Raw genomic sequence first — 15505 nt, forward strand, 5'->3', positions numbered from 1 at the left:
CCCTACAGTAGGGAAACGTGCAAAACAGTGTCCAAACCTTTTTATTTTGGCTTTATTTATGTCTTACACAGCATCCCAACTCTTTAGCTAACTTAATAACTTTAGCTAAAGTGAATAGTTAGTCTAATTCATTAGTGCAGCATTACTGGATCACCTCTGTTTGAAGTGATATGATATGTGACTATCACTGTGTTTAACTATCATAATAATTGTTAGGGTACTGAGTGCATGCTTAATTAGTTGTTTTTTTTAAACATACTGCTCCATTGCTATGTTTGACAGGCTGAAGTTGTCGGGTCACCTCCTAAATCGACCATCTTTTACAGGTGTTTTGTGCCAGAAATGGAGTGTCCACTGAAGACTCAAGATACTGAATCTCTACGCCTTGCCATTGATCCCTCTTGTGCCTTCATCTAGACAAGAGACATTAACTTAACCTGCTCTGTACCTACATCACCTTCCCTGACAGTCGTAGCTTGGCTCATCTGAGGGTGAAATTATAAGAATGTGTTATTTTGCAAAGTGCTCTCTAGGGTTCCTAAATAAAATATGGCATTGAGGTCATTTCTTTTGAATTAATCCCTTCTTCTGAAATATAAGAACCTCTCCTGGTTTTAATGGCACTTTGGATTTCCTTACTTTCTGTTCCACTCCCAACCCCAAATAGATGCTGACACAGTAACATGGAAGAGGGAAAGAAGTTGGAAAGGCCTACTATAAATAAACCTAATGCCTAACGAATCAGCGGACTTTGGTGTACTTTGACTGCGATTTTCATTGCTCTTTGTACATCCGTCGCTGAGATATGACGAGAGAAGAAACGGCAGACCTCAGATATGATTTGCTGGCTGGGAAGCCGTGCAGGCCCTGATATGTAAATTTGAATGTCTCAGTCCTCACAGAGGACCTGGCAAAAATATATAGAAATAGTATGATTAAGCATAAATACTACATTTAGCAGAAATACTGTATTAAGCACAAATCCTATAAAAAGCAAAAAAACTATATTAAGCACAAATCCTATAAAAAGCAGAAATACTATATTAAGCAATATAAATATCCTATAAAAATCCTATAAAAAGCAAAAATACTGTACTATGATTTGGTAGAAAAACTATAATTAATCAGAAATACTATATTTGGCAGAAATACTATATTTAGCACAAATCTTATAAAATAGCAGAAATAGTATGATTCAGCACAATAGTAATAACTTAAACAAAAAATTGGAAAAGCAAAATGGACAGCTGAAAAAATGCTGAACATGCTAAGGGTCTCTCAAATACAATTGTTAAATGAAAATAATCGGCAAAAAAAAAATATAACAGCCACACAATCACAAATATGGACACATATGGAAACACACATGCACAGAGAGACACACACAGGATCAAATTCAGTCAACCAGTCTAAATATATTGAATTTAAATCATACAATAAGATGCTCCCATAAAAAGGCTCTCTCTCCTTCGCTCGCTCTCTCTGTCACACACACACACACACACACACACACACACACACACACACACACAGGGAGAGAGGAGCAAGTTTCTAGGTCAGTCAAGCAGCCTGGGAGCTGCTAAATTTGAATCCACCAATCAGAGAGGCTGTGTACTTTTTCCCGCCAAAACAGGTGCAGCCGTTTTTACACAGACTCAGCACAGAGAGAGACAGGATTTCTGCAGTGTATTTCTCATAGTGAGGATTCCTCTCAAACAAATGGCCATAATTTCCTAACCGTAGGGGCTAGAACGGTCATTCTTACACCGTTTTGTTCAGAAGAGATGGGGGAATCTTCAAGTGTTAACAATTTATCATTAAAATATGAATTATTAAAGATATTTGACTTGTAATGCACCATAACTGAGTAGAGGCGAAGCAAAAACTGCCTTGACCTGCCCTCAAACAACGCTTTCTAACTCTAAATCTATTTGGAGTATCGATATAATTCTTTCACCATCAGAGACAGCAGGCTTTGGTGAACAGTCATGGAAATTTTCAGGTCTTTGTGGAAATCTATCAAAAAGATATGACGAGAGAAAAAAGTGGTTCATTTCCAGAGTTTGAAAGCTGAAGAAATCTGAGCGAGGGACAAATTTCCTACCCTCAAACAAACCCAATTCATGGCCAAATGGTAATAGGTGAGGAAAAAAAATCGTACACTGTGAGCGTCAGGAGTGTCTGAAGATATATTGGCACAAGCCTCATGTCTTAACGTCGCTTTGTTAGGGAGATATGACGATTCGAATATGCCTCTCATTACAGAAATCCAGCGGTGATTTTGAACAAACTCTCCATTGACTTTCTATGGAGAGTTGTAAGACTTTGTGTTGGTCTGAGGAGATTTGCCAAAATTCTATAAATCCCAACACAATGATAGTGACATTTTCTGAAAGCCAGCAAAAGTACCTACGTTTTGATGTATAATTTGTGGAAGTTGAGTGAAAATTGAGCAAGTAGCAAGAAGTTGTTCGGACATGAAGAGAAGACTGCGAAACCTACAGTGGCACACTGAAAGCCAAGTGCATAGCAACCATAACAACGCATGTATTTTGTGAAAATTCACAAAAATGAAACTCAAAACTTAAAGAGGGATAAGATGAAAATGGTAACAGATATGAAAAAGCTGAATCATCCATGAATAGCCCAATAATTTGTGAACATTTTAAAGTTTGAATGGTTGTTCTACGTGAAAGTAGGAAAAAGTAGTTAAGTTTCAAAAACAAGCAATTTTTAGCATAATTGCGGAAGTTTCCCATTCATTTCAATGGGACAAATTAAAGGAAAAAAGCTTAATATTTTAAAAAGTATAATAGTTAAAAATACCAAAAGTCATAGCCGGAATTAGCAGAAATAGCAGAATAGTTTAAAATTTGAACGGCAAAAATCGGCTGAAAATTGTGGAAGTAGTTAAGTGCCAAAAAAAGTACAAAACATTGGCAACTAGAACTAGAAAAATTTGCATTTCCTGCGAAAATGCAGTGTGGATGCTGGAACGCTGAAGCTTTCTGCTGAAACTAGCTGAAAAAGCTGAAAAGTTGCAGAAATTGTAAAAATTTTGCAGAAGCAAAGGAACTTTGCTAAAATGTAGTAACTTAGCAGAACTGCAATATCTTAGAGGAAACATAATACTTGGCAGAAATACAATAGCATAGCAGAACTTAGCAGAAATATTGTAACTTACCAGAAACACGATAACTTCTCAAAAATACAAGAATTTAGGAGAAATAGTATAAGATAACAGAAAGAATATATTTAGCCAAACATTCTTAAACATTACAGAAATACTATGATTTAGAGAAACAGTACAACATAGCAAAAATGCTGTAATTTGACAGAAATACTACATTTGGCAGAAATACTATATTTAGGACAAATCTTATAAAATAGCAGAAATAGTATGATTTAGCACAATAGTAATAACTTAAATAGAAAAATTGGAAAAGCAAAATGGACAGCTGAAAAAATGCTGAACATGCTAAGGGTCAGAAATATATAGAAATACTATGATTACCCAGAAATACTACATTTAGTAGAAATACTATGTTTTAGCACAAAAACTATAAAATGGCAGGAATACTATAATTAAGCAGAAATACTATATTAAGTACAAATCCTATAAAAAGTAGAAATACTGTACTATGATTTGGTGGAAAAACTATAATTAATCAGAAATACTATATTTGGCAGAAATACTGTAATCAGCACATATACTGTAACATGACAGAAATTCCTCCACTTAGTAGTAATACTATAACATAACACAAATGTTATGATTTGGCACAAAAACCATGATTTGGCAAAAATACTATGATTTAGCAAAAATACTATGATTGAGCAGAAGTACTAAGATGTAGTAAAAGTACTTTGATTTAAGAGAAATACAATTATGGAGGAGTAATACTTTAAAATGGGAGAAATATTGATACACACACACATTCACAGAGCCTAAAGGGAAGAGTATTTGTGCCATGGAGTGTTAAGAAGAATCTGAGGTCCATATTAGAAAAGCTGGTAAAAAGTTTTCAGAATTGTAATAAATGATGAATATGAATTAGTGGTCTGTGATAGTGTATTAATTTGTAGGGAAAAAAAACATGTTGACCAAGGTGGAATTGAACCCACAACCTTTGGGTTGCAGACCTGTGTCATTACCAGCTGCACCACTGAGAAAGTCAGTGAGCTCTTGGAAGACAGGTTGATGAGCAGTCAGAATTAGATCGCGGTGAGAGGCGAAGAATGCTGTTTTTTGGAGTTACAAAACGTCGTGTAACTCAAAAGCTAGGTGGACTAGAAGCATAATTCTTGTACTGGGTGAATCAGCGGACTTTGGTGTACTTTGACTGTGATTTTCATTGCTCTTTGTACATCCGTCGCTGAGATATGACGAGAGAAGAAAGGGCAGACCTCAGATATGATTGGCTGGCTGGGAAGCCGTGCAGGCCCTGATATGTAAATTTGAATGCCTCAATCCTCACAGAGGATTGGCTGCCTGGGGACCTGGCAGAAATATATAGAAATACTATGATTAAGCATAAATACTACATTTAGCAGAAATACTATATTAAGCACAAATCCTATAATAAGCAGAAATACTATATTAAGCAATATAAATATCCTATAAAAATCCTATACAAAGCAAAAATACTGTACTATGATTTGGTAGAAAAACTATAATTAATCAGAAATACTATATTTAGCAAAAATCTTATAAAACAGCAGAAATGCTATGATTTAGCACAATAGTAATAACTTAAACAGAAAAATTGGAAAAGCAAAATGGACAGCTGAAAAAATGCTGAACATGCTAAGGGTCCCTCAAACATACTTGTTAAATGAAAAAAAATCGGCAAAAAAATATATAACAGCCACACAATCACAAATATGGACACATATGGAAACACACATGCACAGAGAGACACACACAGGATCAAATTCAGTCAACCAGTCTAAATATATTGAATTTGAATCTTACAATGAGATCATCCCATAAAAAGGCTTTCTCTCTCTCTCTCTCTCTCTCTCTGTCACACACACACACACACACACACACACACACACACACAAGATCCAATTCAGTCAACCAGTCTAAATATATTGAATTTGAATCTTACAATGAGATCATCCCATAAAAAGGCTCTCTCTCTCTCTCTCTCTCTCTCTCTGTCACACACACACACACACACACACACACACTAGCAGCAGCAGCAGCCAAACAGCCTGGGAGCTGCTGAATTTGAATCCACCAATCAGAGAGGCTGTGTACTTTTTCCCGCCAAAACAGGTGCACCTGTTTTTACAGACATGCAGCACAGAGACAGGATTTGTGCTGTCTATTTTTCATAGTGAGGATTCCCCTCAAACAAATGGCTATAATTTCCTAACCGTAGGGGCTAGAACAGTCATTCTTACACCGTTTTGTTCAGAAGAGATGGGGGAATCTTAAAGTGTTGACAATTTATCATTAAAATATGAATTATTAAAGATATTTGACTTCTAATGCACCATAACTGAGTAGAGCAAAGCAAAAACTGCCTTGACTTGCCCTCAAACAACGCTTTCTAACTCTAAATCTATTTGGAGTATCAATATCATTCTTTCACCGTAAGAGACAGCAGGCTTTGGTGAACAATCATGGAAATTTTCAGGTCTCTGTGGAAATTCATTAAAAAGATATGACGAGAGAAAAAAGTGGTTCATTTCCAGAGTTTGAAATCTGAAGAAATCTGAGCGAAGGACGAATTTCCTACCCTCAAACAAGTCTAACTCATTTCAGAACGGTAATAGGTGAGAAAATAATTCTTGAATTGTGAGCGTCAGGAGTGTCTGAAGATATACTGGGACAAGCCTTATGTCTTAACTTTGCTTCGTTAAGGAGATATGACGATTCGAATATGCCTCTCATTACAGAAATCAAGCGGTGATTTTCAACAAGCTCTCCATTGACTTTCTATGGAGAGTTTTGCGACTTTGTGTTGGTCTGAGGAGATTTGCCAAAATTCTATAAATCTCACAACAATGATGGTGACATTTTCTGAAAGCCAGCAAAAATACCTACGTTTTGATGTATAATTTGTGTGGGTTGAGTGAAAATTGAGCAAGTAGCAAGAAGTTGTTCGGACATGAAGAGAAAGTTGCCAAAGGTACAGTGGCTCACTTAGAACCAACTGCATAGCAACCATAACAACGCATGTATTTTGTGAAAAATCACAAAGATGAAACTCAAAACTTAAAGAGGGATAAGATGAAAACGGTAACAGATATGAAAAAGCTGAATCATTCATGAATAGCCCAATAATTTGTGAACATTTTAAAATTTGAATGGTTGTTCTAGGCGAAAGTATGAAAAAGTAGTTAAGTTTCAAAAAAGAGTAAGTTTTAGCAGAATTGCAGAAGTTTCCCATTCATTTCAATGGGACAAATTAAAGGAAAAAAGCTTAATATTTTAAAAAGTATAATAGCAGAAAATACCAAAAGTCATTGCCGGAAAGAGTAAAAATAGCAGAATAGTTTAAAATTTGAACAGCAAAAATCGGCTGAAAATTGTGGAAGTAGTTAAGTGCCAAAAAAAGTACAAAAAATTGGCAACTAGAATAATAAAGTAGGATAATAAAGAATAAAGAGAAACAGGAACTCAATAGTGTGGATGCCTAAAGCATCCACACAATAATAAAGTAGGATAAAGAATAAAGAGAAACAGGAACTCAATAGTGTGGATGCCTAAAGCATCCACACAACTAGAAAAATTTGCATTTCCTGCGAAAATGCTGTGTGGATGCCTTAACGCTGAAGCTGTGTGCTGAAAAGCTGAAAAAGATGAAAAGTTGCATGGTGGTGAAAAAGAATATCACCCTGAGCAGGATTCGAACCTGGACCTCCTGGGCGCAAGGTGGCTACTCATCTCACTCTACCAAATTCACTCTCACAAGATAAGAGATGGAGAGACTGACAATTATGGTGAAATGAGCAGAAACTGCTGAAAGTTGCGCTGATAAGAGGTGAAATGGTTGAAAATTTTGCAGAAAAGAGGTGAATCAGCAGAATTTCTGCAGAAAAGAGGCAAAGAAGCAGAACGTTGTGCTGAATAGAGGTGAATCAGCAGAATTTCTGCTGAAAAGAGGCAAAACAACCTGTTTCTGCTCAAATTCACCAATCAGAGGTACTGCCTCTGTCTGCTTCATCAGGTGGGTACTTGTATGTATTTCTGCCATGGAGCGTTAACAAGAATCTGAGGTCCATATTAGAAAAGCTGCTAAAATCATAAAACTTGCGCTGAAAAGAGATGAATCAGCAGAGTTTCTGCTGAAAAGAGTTTTTTTTTTCTGAAAACAGCCAAAAAAGCTGGAATTTGTGCTGAAAAGGGGTGAAAAAAAATGAAAATTTTACTGAAAAGGGGTGAAGAAGCTAAAGTATGCCAAATCAAAGTATTTGTGCCAAAACATAGTGTTTCTGCCATATTGTGGTACTACTACATTACAACATGAATACGGATTAAAGATGAAAGAAACTGGCAACAAATTCCTCCACTACAAACCAGTCTGATACCACTTCTTTGCAGTGTTCACGTTTACTAAGGCACTACCCAAAAGGCGCCACAAGAGGGCACTCCAACACAAGAGATGACCTATGTACACTGATGCACTTAGTAACAGTCAGCCTCCTTGAATTGGCAGAAATACTGTGATTTAGTAGTAATACTATAACATAACAGATATACTGTGATGTTGTAGACATAGTATGTTTTTGCACTACTCATTTGTAGCGAAAAAAATTTAGCAATATAAATTACAGGTCTGTGATAGTATATAAATTTGTAGTGAAAAAAAAATGTTGAACAAGGTGGGATTGAACCCACGACCTTTGAGCTGCAGAGCCGTGTCATCACTGATTGCGCCACCTGGAAAGGGGGCGGGCGGCTGAAAAACAAAGACATCAGCAATCAGAAATAGATCGCGGTGAGAGGCGAAAAGCGCCGTTTTTTGTAGAGTTACAAAACGTCGTGTGACTCAAAAACTAGGAGGGCTAGCAGCATAATTCTTGTACTGGGTGAATCAGCGGACTTTGGTGTACTTTGACTGCGATTTTCATTGCTCTTTGTACCTCCGTCGCGGACATATGACGAGAGAAGAAACGGCTTCATTTTCGGAGTTAGAAAACTGAGAGGAGGACCGATTTCCACCCCTCAAACAAACGTAATTCATTGCTCAACGGTAAGATAATTGTAAAAACTGCTTCCACTGTGAGTGTCAGCAGTGTCTGAAGATATATTGGCACAAGCCTCATGTCCTAACTTTGCTTTGTTAAAGAGATATGGCGATTTGAAAATGCCTCCCGTTACAGAATTTCAGAACCTCCCCATAGACTTTGAATGGGGAGTTGTCAGACCTTGTGTCACTCGGAGGCAAATTGCGAAAAAACGGTAAATCTCACAATAAAGATAGTGACATTGTCTGAAAGCCAGCAAAAATACCTACGTTTTGATGTATAATTTGTGGGGGTTGAGTGGAAATTGAGCGAGTAGCAAGAAGTTGTTTAGACATGAAGAGAAAATTCAGAACGGACCAGCACTCACTCTGACTTAATTGCATAGCAACCATAGCAACGCATGTATTTTCTGAAAAATCACAATTTTGCAACTGAAAACTTAAAGAGAGATAAGATTAAAACGGTAGAAGATCTGAAAAAGCTGAATCAGAAAGGAATAGCCCAATAATCTGAGAACATTTTAAAATTTGAATGGAGTTTCTAGGTGAAAGCATGAGGAAGTAGTTAAGTTTCAAAAACAAGCAAGTTTTAGCACACTGTAAAAAAAAAAACTGTCAAATTTACGGTAAAATACCGGCAGCTGTGGTTGCCAGGAATATACCGTGAAAAAAATGTGGGATCTGTAAAAGACAATACGGTATACTGGTTTTGTAACCCTAAATTTTAAGGTAGACGACGTATTATTTTACCAAAATCATGATAGAAAAAAAACAAATATATTTGTCAATTATACAGCAATTTAATGTGAAAAATGCAACTTTCCATAGCTTTTTACGGATATTTGCAGTAAAAAAAAAAAGTTATAATATAATAATATTTACAGTAATTTGTTGTTAATTTAACAGTAATAGGATAGACCCTATTATTGTAAATAACTGTAAAAATAACAGAAATATGTTAAACCTTATTAAAACCTTTGACAGTAAAAAACACAGTGAAATTGTATAACAAATTACAGCATTTTATTTTGACCAGATACATTTTACGGTAAATTCCTGGCAACCACAGCTGCCGGTATTTTACCGCTAAAAATACAGTACAATATGAGGAACATAAATGGTTTACCGTACATTTTACATTTGCAACCGCTAAATATAGAAAAATCTAAAGATGCTCATATATAACCAAGGTAGTGAATATTACTGATAAACAATGAGAAAATTTGACATACCATTTGAAAACAGACTAAACATATCATTTTCTCTATTCCTACAAAACAGCATAGATCTTGAGAATGCAGCATGAGTCCATATATATGGCTGGTAATCCATGGAGGAATGAATAAACATGAAACAAAATATTACCTGCCCCTGACCTATCAACAGTAATGAGTCACTGGATCCTGCCTTGGTGAAGGAAAGGACTCAGTGGAGTTTCTAATGCGCATGGTGTCGAAGATACAAGCTCTGCAGGAGTACTTCAATGTCCATCAGGAGTTCACTTTGGACTGGCAGGATCCCCTCTGCAGCAAAAAATGGACAAAGTTTGATCAGTGCTTGAGCAAAATGCACAGAAATGAACAAAACGTGCTGCCAAAAACAGATCTAATGATAAATGATTTCTTAAGTGTAAAATATACAATTCTTAAAGGATAGCTATTGTCAAAATGCAACCTGGGCTGTTTTTTTTTTTTTTTTTTTTTTTTTAACTGTAAACGAGACAAACATATATCTAAAAGCATAATTACGACAAACGAGCCGTTTTTGAGATTGACCGTGATTTTGTTTTGTGGTCAATAGCCAGTGAATGGTGTCACAACCCGGCCATTTGTAAGAGTAACAACTCCTTTTGCTGCTCAAAAGACAAAGCAACGGCAGTTGAGACCACAGACTGATCAACCTCTGCCACTAAAGCCTGCATTTTACGTGGCAACACGCCTGTCTTTACTAATGCAGCCTTCAATACTCCTTTAATCTCATCTTTCAACCGTTTATCCCCAACGTCTACATCATAATGTTCAACAAGTTTCAACAGTTGTTCTTTAGTACAACTGTTTAAGAGTTCCTCCGATGGAGACTGAACAAAAGCATCAACTGTAGCCATAACAGCAAAGTATTGATCTTGAAATGCAAGTGAAATCAGCACTTCCCCACTAACTGCCTAACCAAAATCTACGTAACTGAAGCCTAGTCTTCATGCAGTTACTTACGGTGGGTACTTACGCACTAAAAACCACCAGAAAGAGAAGGGCAACTGCACAAACAGCGACCCCCTCAATTCTGGGGACGTGCTCCCGAGACGACTGCTCTAACCGTGTTCACCGCAACAGAAATGTCAATGAATGAGTCTCAAGAGAGAAACACTCCTTCAACCTAACAGGGAAAGCACTGGTTTTAACTTATGCACATTCAACAATCAATACAGCTCATATGCTCCAAAGTTGACTCAAGACAGCACATCAGCACTAGCTCCACCAAACCTAAGCCTATAGGAAAACATCAGTGTTAACATGACTGCCTCCACTCAATCCCCCTAACAAAACGGCCTCCCAAACAAAACACACAGCAAACCCAGAACATCAAACCACCACAAATAACCAAACGCATCAGCAATTAACTCAACAACTGCCTACAAAGCAAGGCCTAGCCAAGACACAACCAGACAAAGCCAGCCAAATAGATGAAATCAAACAGCACTAGCTGCAATCAGCTGCAAACAGACCAGCTCTCAATCAAACGTCAGAAAGCTTACCAAACCAGGGTAATATCCCGGACGAGCCCCCATTTGTCACAACCCGGCTCATAGGAAGTGACAAACAAATGGGAGACCACACACAGGCTTCTAAAGGCTGTAAAACATATTTAATGAAAATAAGGTAAAGTAACTTAAACACAATGTAAAGGACATAACAGCCATAACTGAAACTTCCAAACGAACAAGACGGGAGCCAGAGACAGAGCCAGTCAGAGCAAGAGAGACCCAGCTGGTTCAGTCAAAGTGTCTTTTATATGCACTGGGACTGGCCTACTCAGGTGTGCTGCATCTGTAATTGGGTCAGCTCCACCTACCTGCAAAAACAGGTAAAAGCAAAAGCAAAACACAAGGCCAGCCCACTGGCTGTCACAATGGGAATACTAGGGGGCCGGGGCATAAATTTGAGCGCATCAAAATCGATACAGTAAAAAAAAAAAAAACAGCCCAGGTTGCATTTTGGCAATAGTTATCCTTTAAATCTACTTATGTAAAAGTGATACATACAGGGAGTGCAGAATTATTAGGCAAATGAGTATTTTGTCCACATCATCCTCTTCATGCATGTTGTCTTACTCCAAGCTGTATAGGCTCGAAAGCCTACTACCAATTAAGCATATTAGGTGATGTGCATCTCTGTAATGAGAAGGGGTGTGGTCTAATGACATCAACACCCTATATCAGGTGTGCATAATTATTAGGCAACTTCTTTTCCTTTGGCAAAATGGGTCAAAAGAAGGACTTGACAGGCTCAGAAAAGTCAAAAATAGTGAGATATCTTGCAGAGGGATGCAGCAGTCTTAAAATTGCAAAGCTTCTGAAGCGTGATCATCGAAAAATCAAGCGTTTCATTCAAAATAGTCAACAGGGTCGCAAGAAGCGTGTGGAAAAACCAAGGCGCAAAATAACTGCCCGTGAACTGAGAAAAGTCAAGCGTGCAGCTGCCAAGATGCCACTTGCCACCAGTTTGGCCATATTTCAGAGCTGCAACATCACTGGAGTGCCCAAAAGCACAAGGTGTGCAATACTCAGAGACATGGCCAAGGTAAGAAAGGCTGAAAGACGACCACCACTGAACAAGACACACAAGCTGAAACGTCAAGACTGGGCCAAGAAATATCTCAAGACTGATTTTTCTAAGGTTTTATGGACTGATGAAATGAGAGTGAGTCTTGATGGGCCAGATGGATGGGCCCGTGGCTGGATTGGTAAAGGGCAGAGAGCTCCATTCCGACTCAGACGCCAGCAAGGTGGAGGTGGAGTACTGGTTTGGGCTGGTATCATCAAAGATGAGCTTGTAGGGCCTTTTCGGGTTGAGGATGGAGTCAAGCTCAACTCCCAGTCCTACTGCCAGTTTCTGGAAGACATCTTCTTCAAGCAGTGGTACAGGAAGAGGTCTGCATCCTTCAAGAAAAACATGATTTTCATGCAGGACAATGCTCCATCACACGCGTCCAAGTACTCCACAGCGTGGCTGGCAAGAAAGGGTATAAAAGAAGAAAAAGAAAAACTAATGACATGGCCTCCTTGTTCACCTGATCTGAACCCCATTGAGAACCTGTGGTCCATCATCAAATGTGAGATTTACAAGGAGGGAAAACAGTACACCTCTCTGAACAGTGTCTGGGAGGCTGTAGTTGCTGCTGCACGCAATGTTGATGGTGAACAGATCAAAACACTGACAGAATCCATGGATGGCAGGCTTTTGAGTGTCCTTGCAAAGAAAGGTGGCTATATTGGTCGCTGATTTGTTTTGTTTTGTTTTTGAATGTCAGAAATGTATATTTGTGAATGTGGAGATGTTATATTGGTTTCACTGGTAAAAATAAATAACTGAAATGGGTATATATTTGTTTTTTGTTAAGTTGCCTAATAATTATGCACAGTAATAGTCACCTGCACACACAGATATCCCCCTAAAATAGCTCAAACTAAAAACAAACTAAAAACTACTTCCAAAAACATTCAGCTTTGATATTAATGAGTTTTTTGGGTTCATTGAGAACATGGTTGTTGTTCAATAATAAAATTATTCCTCAAAAATACAACTTGCCTAATAATTCTGCACTCCCTGTAGACAACGCAGCCCTAATCACAATCATAATTTGTTGGAAAACGTATTTAAGTTTCCTATTGATTTATCATAGAACTTGAAGTTAATGGCTGAATGCATGGTGATGAGACCTATCATTCAATCTACATTTTATAGCGTATGAAACTGCTCACCTGGACATGAACCTGAGCTCGGCTGATTAAGATTAGTGTCTCCTGTCCATCTTTCTTTAGCAAAACTTGAATAATACCACTGCTTACCTCTTATTGAATCTTTGGGTGCAGACTTAATTGAAGAGCCTCGTATAAACAGGCAGGGTGTGATGTTTAGGGAAACCAAAGAATACAGGCGCCATCATTTCTGCCAGAAGAGTCATGGGGTGCAATGAAGCTTTCATTGTGGACTGGCTAGATACCTTCTGCATTCAGAAAGAAAACAAGAAGGGCATACACCATAAACAATAATAACTGACAAAAATAATGAGACAAGAAATTAAAGTAACAAAATAAGTGCAAATCAAGTTTCCCTGTGTTGCAGTGTAGCTGAATGTTTTTCAACAATTTGATTTACGGTAAAACACATACCAAATATTTCCAGCCAAGGTTTGTTTCAATCTTCAGCATGTTTTTCCTGCCATTGTCTTGAAACTGTTTCATCTGTCCCTCTCATTTGATGCTGTTTACAAAAACAAAACAGCAATATTGTAAAGGGAAAAAGGAAAATGAATTTAATGGAAAAAAAAGAAAAAGATTATGACCTGAAATCTCACCATTTCCTGAGAGTCACAGGTCCTTTGAGTATCCTTATGGTTTCTGCTCAAATTCAGTGTCTGAAAAGGGCAGGAACAAAACAAACCTTTTTAATCATAAAGAGAGAGTTCTGACACTGACGTTCACACATCGCCATTGCACATGTAAACGAAGAAACCACCGCCACACCAGTGACATGGGTGGGGGCAGAGTGTCTTCGGTAAAAATGAGCCTTAAACGCGCCATACCTGGTGTATGTCTGCTTGCAGCCTGCTTCAATACACCGAAAGAAACAACGTGGCTCATTCCGATGCAGTTTACAATGAAGCACGTAGCCCTTGATGACTGAACTACCTTACCACAGAATTACAGGTTAACATAACTCCATGTACTTTGGTAATTCCTCCCTAGCAAATTAAGCACGCCAAACACAGAAACTAATCCAGAGCAATGCTTCCCTCCCGACAGTAATGCTAACTCAACTCACAAATGCTAACTAAATTCACAACCTCACTCATAAAAACGAACTGCTAAAATTATCTATAAACGCTGGGCTGGTGGATTTTTATAACAGAGATAACTTGAAGTTGCATGTACTCACCTCACCTCGAACTAATTGTAAGCTGCCAGGATGTCTACAAATTCCGAAGATGCTGTGGTCCAAGCAGCAATAAATGGCGCTAATATACGAGTTCAAACTGTGTCCGTTAGCGAAGCCAACTTGAGTCTCCTGCATGAAAAAAAGAGCGGTTGGCACACAGCTCAGCAGCGCGCCGCGCTATTGGTCATTTTCAGGTGACGTCATCCCACAATGTAATGTCGCTCTTTGTTGCTTTAGGAGGAGGTTCGAACTTGATCAGAAGTCACGTCTGCAGACCGCTGCAGCCACATCTTGCCTTGCTTCCCCTTTTTTTGGTGAAATGGTTCGCTCATACTGCACAATGTTGCTACCAGAATTTTTTTTTCTCTGCAATTCGAACGTAAAACGTCTGTACACAGTTTACCAGCAGTTTAGCTACCAATCAACAGCGATCACACAACTCAAATTTAAGGCGGACCCACTTAAGGTGGTCTGATAATATGGCGTGAAACACAACAACATAAAGTTGTTTTAAAATAATAATTAAAAAGATTATTGAAATCAATTTTATTCACAACCATAAACTTTATTTTAACATCTTCTTTTGCTGTTGATTTTTTTTATCAGAAGGTTAACAATGATATACTGCAGGCCTAACTTTTAATCTGTATATCAGTATCTGAATTTTAAAATAAAAAAAATACTATCAATTTTATTGTCTTTCACTGCTGATATTTGCTTTTTTTCCTTTTTTTAAAATGGTATTTACTGGTTGTATTATTACGGTGGACCCTATTGTTTAACATCTTGCTTCTGTAAAATTAATGTTTTTGTTTGCTTAAAAATCTACAGCTTTATACTGTGAATTCCAATGTGCACAACCCTAAAGATGTAGTTTTACTCAAATAATACCGTAAAATCTAAGTTTTTCAGACATTTTCAACATTACAATATTTAATTGTAAAATGTATGCATATTTATTTGTTTTCACAGACAGTATTTATAATTTCAACATTTTATCACAGTAAAAACAAAGTTTTATCCAGTCTCACAATTAACGGTTATTCAATCTATTTAATACAGTAAAAGGAAGTTTTTGGTTTTACGCTCCATTACCGTTGGAATTTGACGGTGTTTTGCTGTATATTTTACTGACTTTTTTACAGT

The 15505-nt window shown here is 37.6% G+C and overlaps 1 long non-coding RNA gene across 4 annotated transcripts; it reads right to left on the reverse strand.

Annotated features, from left to right (window-relative positions):
• Positions 1–9205: 9205 nt before the first annotated feature.
• LOC109200717 (uncharacterized) lies at positions 9206–14791 on the reverse strand. 4 transcript variants are annotated; one of them, XR_002060864.2, is made up of 5 exons: positions 14365–14791; positions 13779–13838; positions 13594–13684; positions 13270–13427; positions 9206–9727 (listed from the first exon to the last, which is right to left on the reverse strand). It is a non-coding gene; the product is annotated as an uncharacterized LOC109200717 (long non-coding RNA). The 4 variants fall into 4 exon arrangements; XR_002060862.2 differs by having other exon boundaries at positions 14360–14791; XR_002060863.2 differs by lacking the exon at positions 14365–14791 and adding an exon at positions 14007–14113.
• Positions 14792–15505: the final 714 nt, after the last annotated feature.

This window comes from Oreochromis niloticus, unplaced genomic scaffold, assembly GCF_001858045.2.
Source record: "Oreochromis niloticus isolate F11D_XX unplaced genomic scaffold, O_niloticus_UMD_NMBU tig00001764_pilon, whole genome shotgun sequence".
NCBI lineage: Eukaryota > Metazoa > Chordata > Actinopteri > Cichliformes > Cichlidae > Oreochromis > Oreochromis niloticus.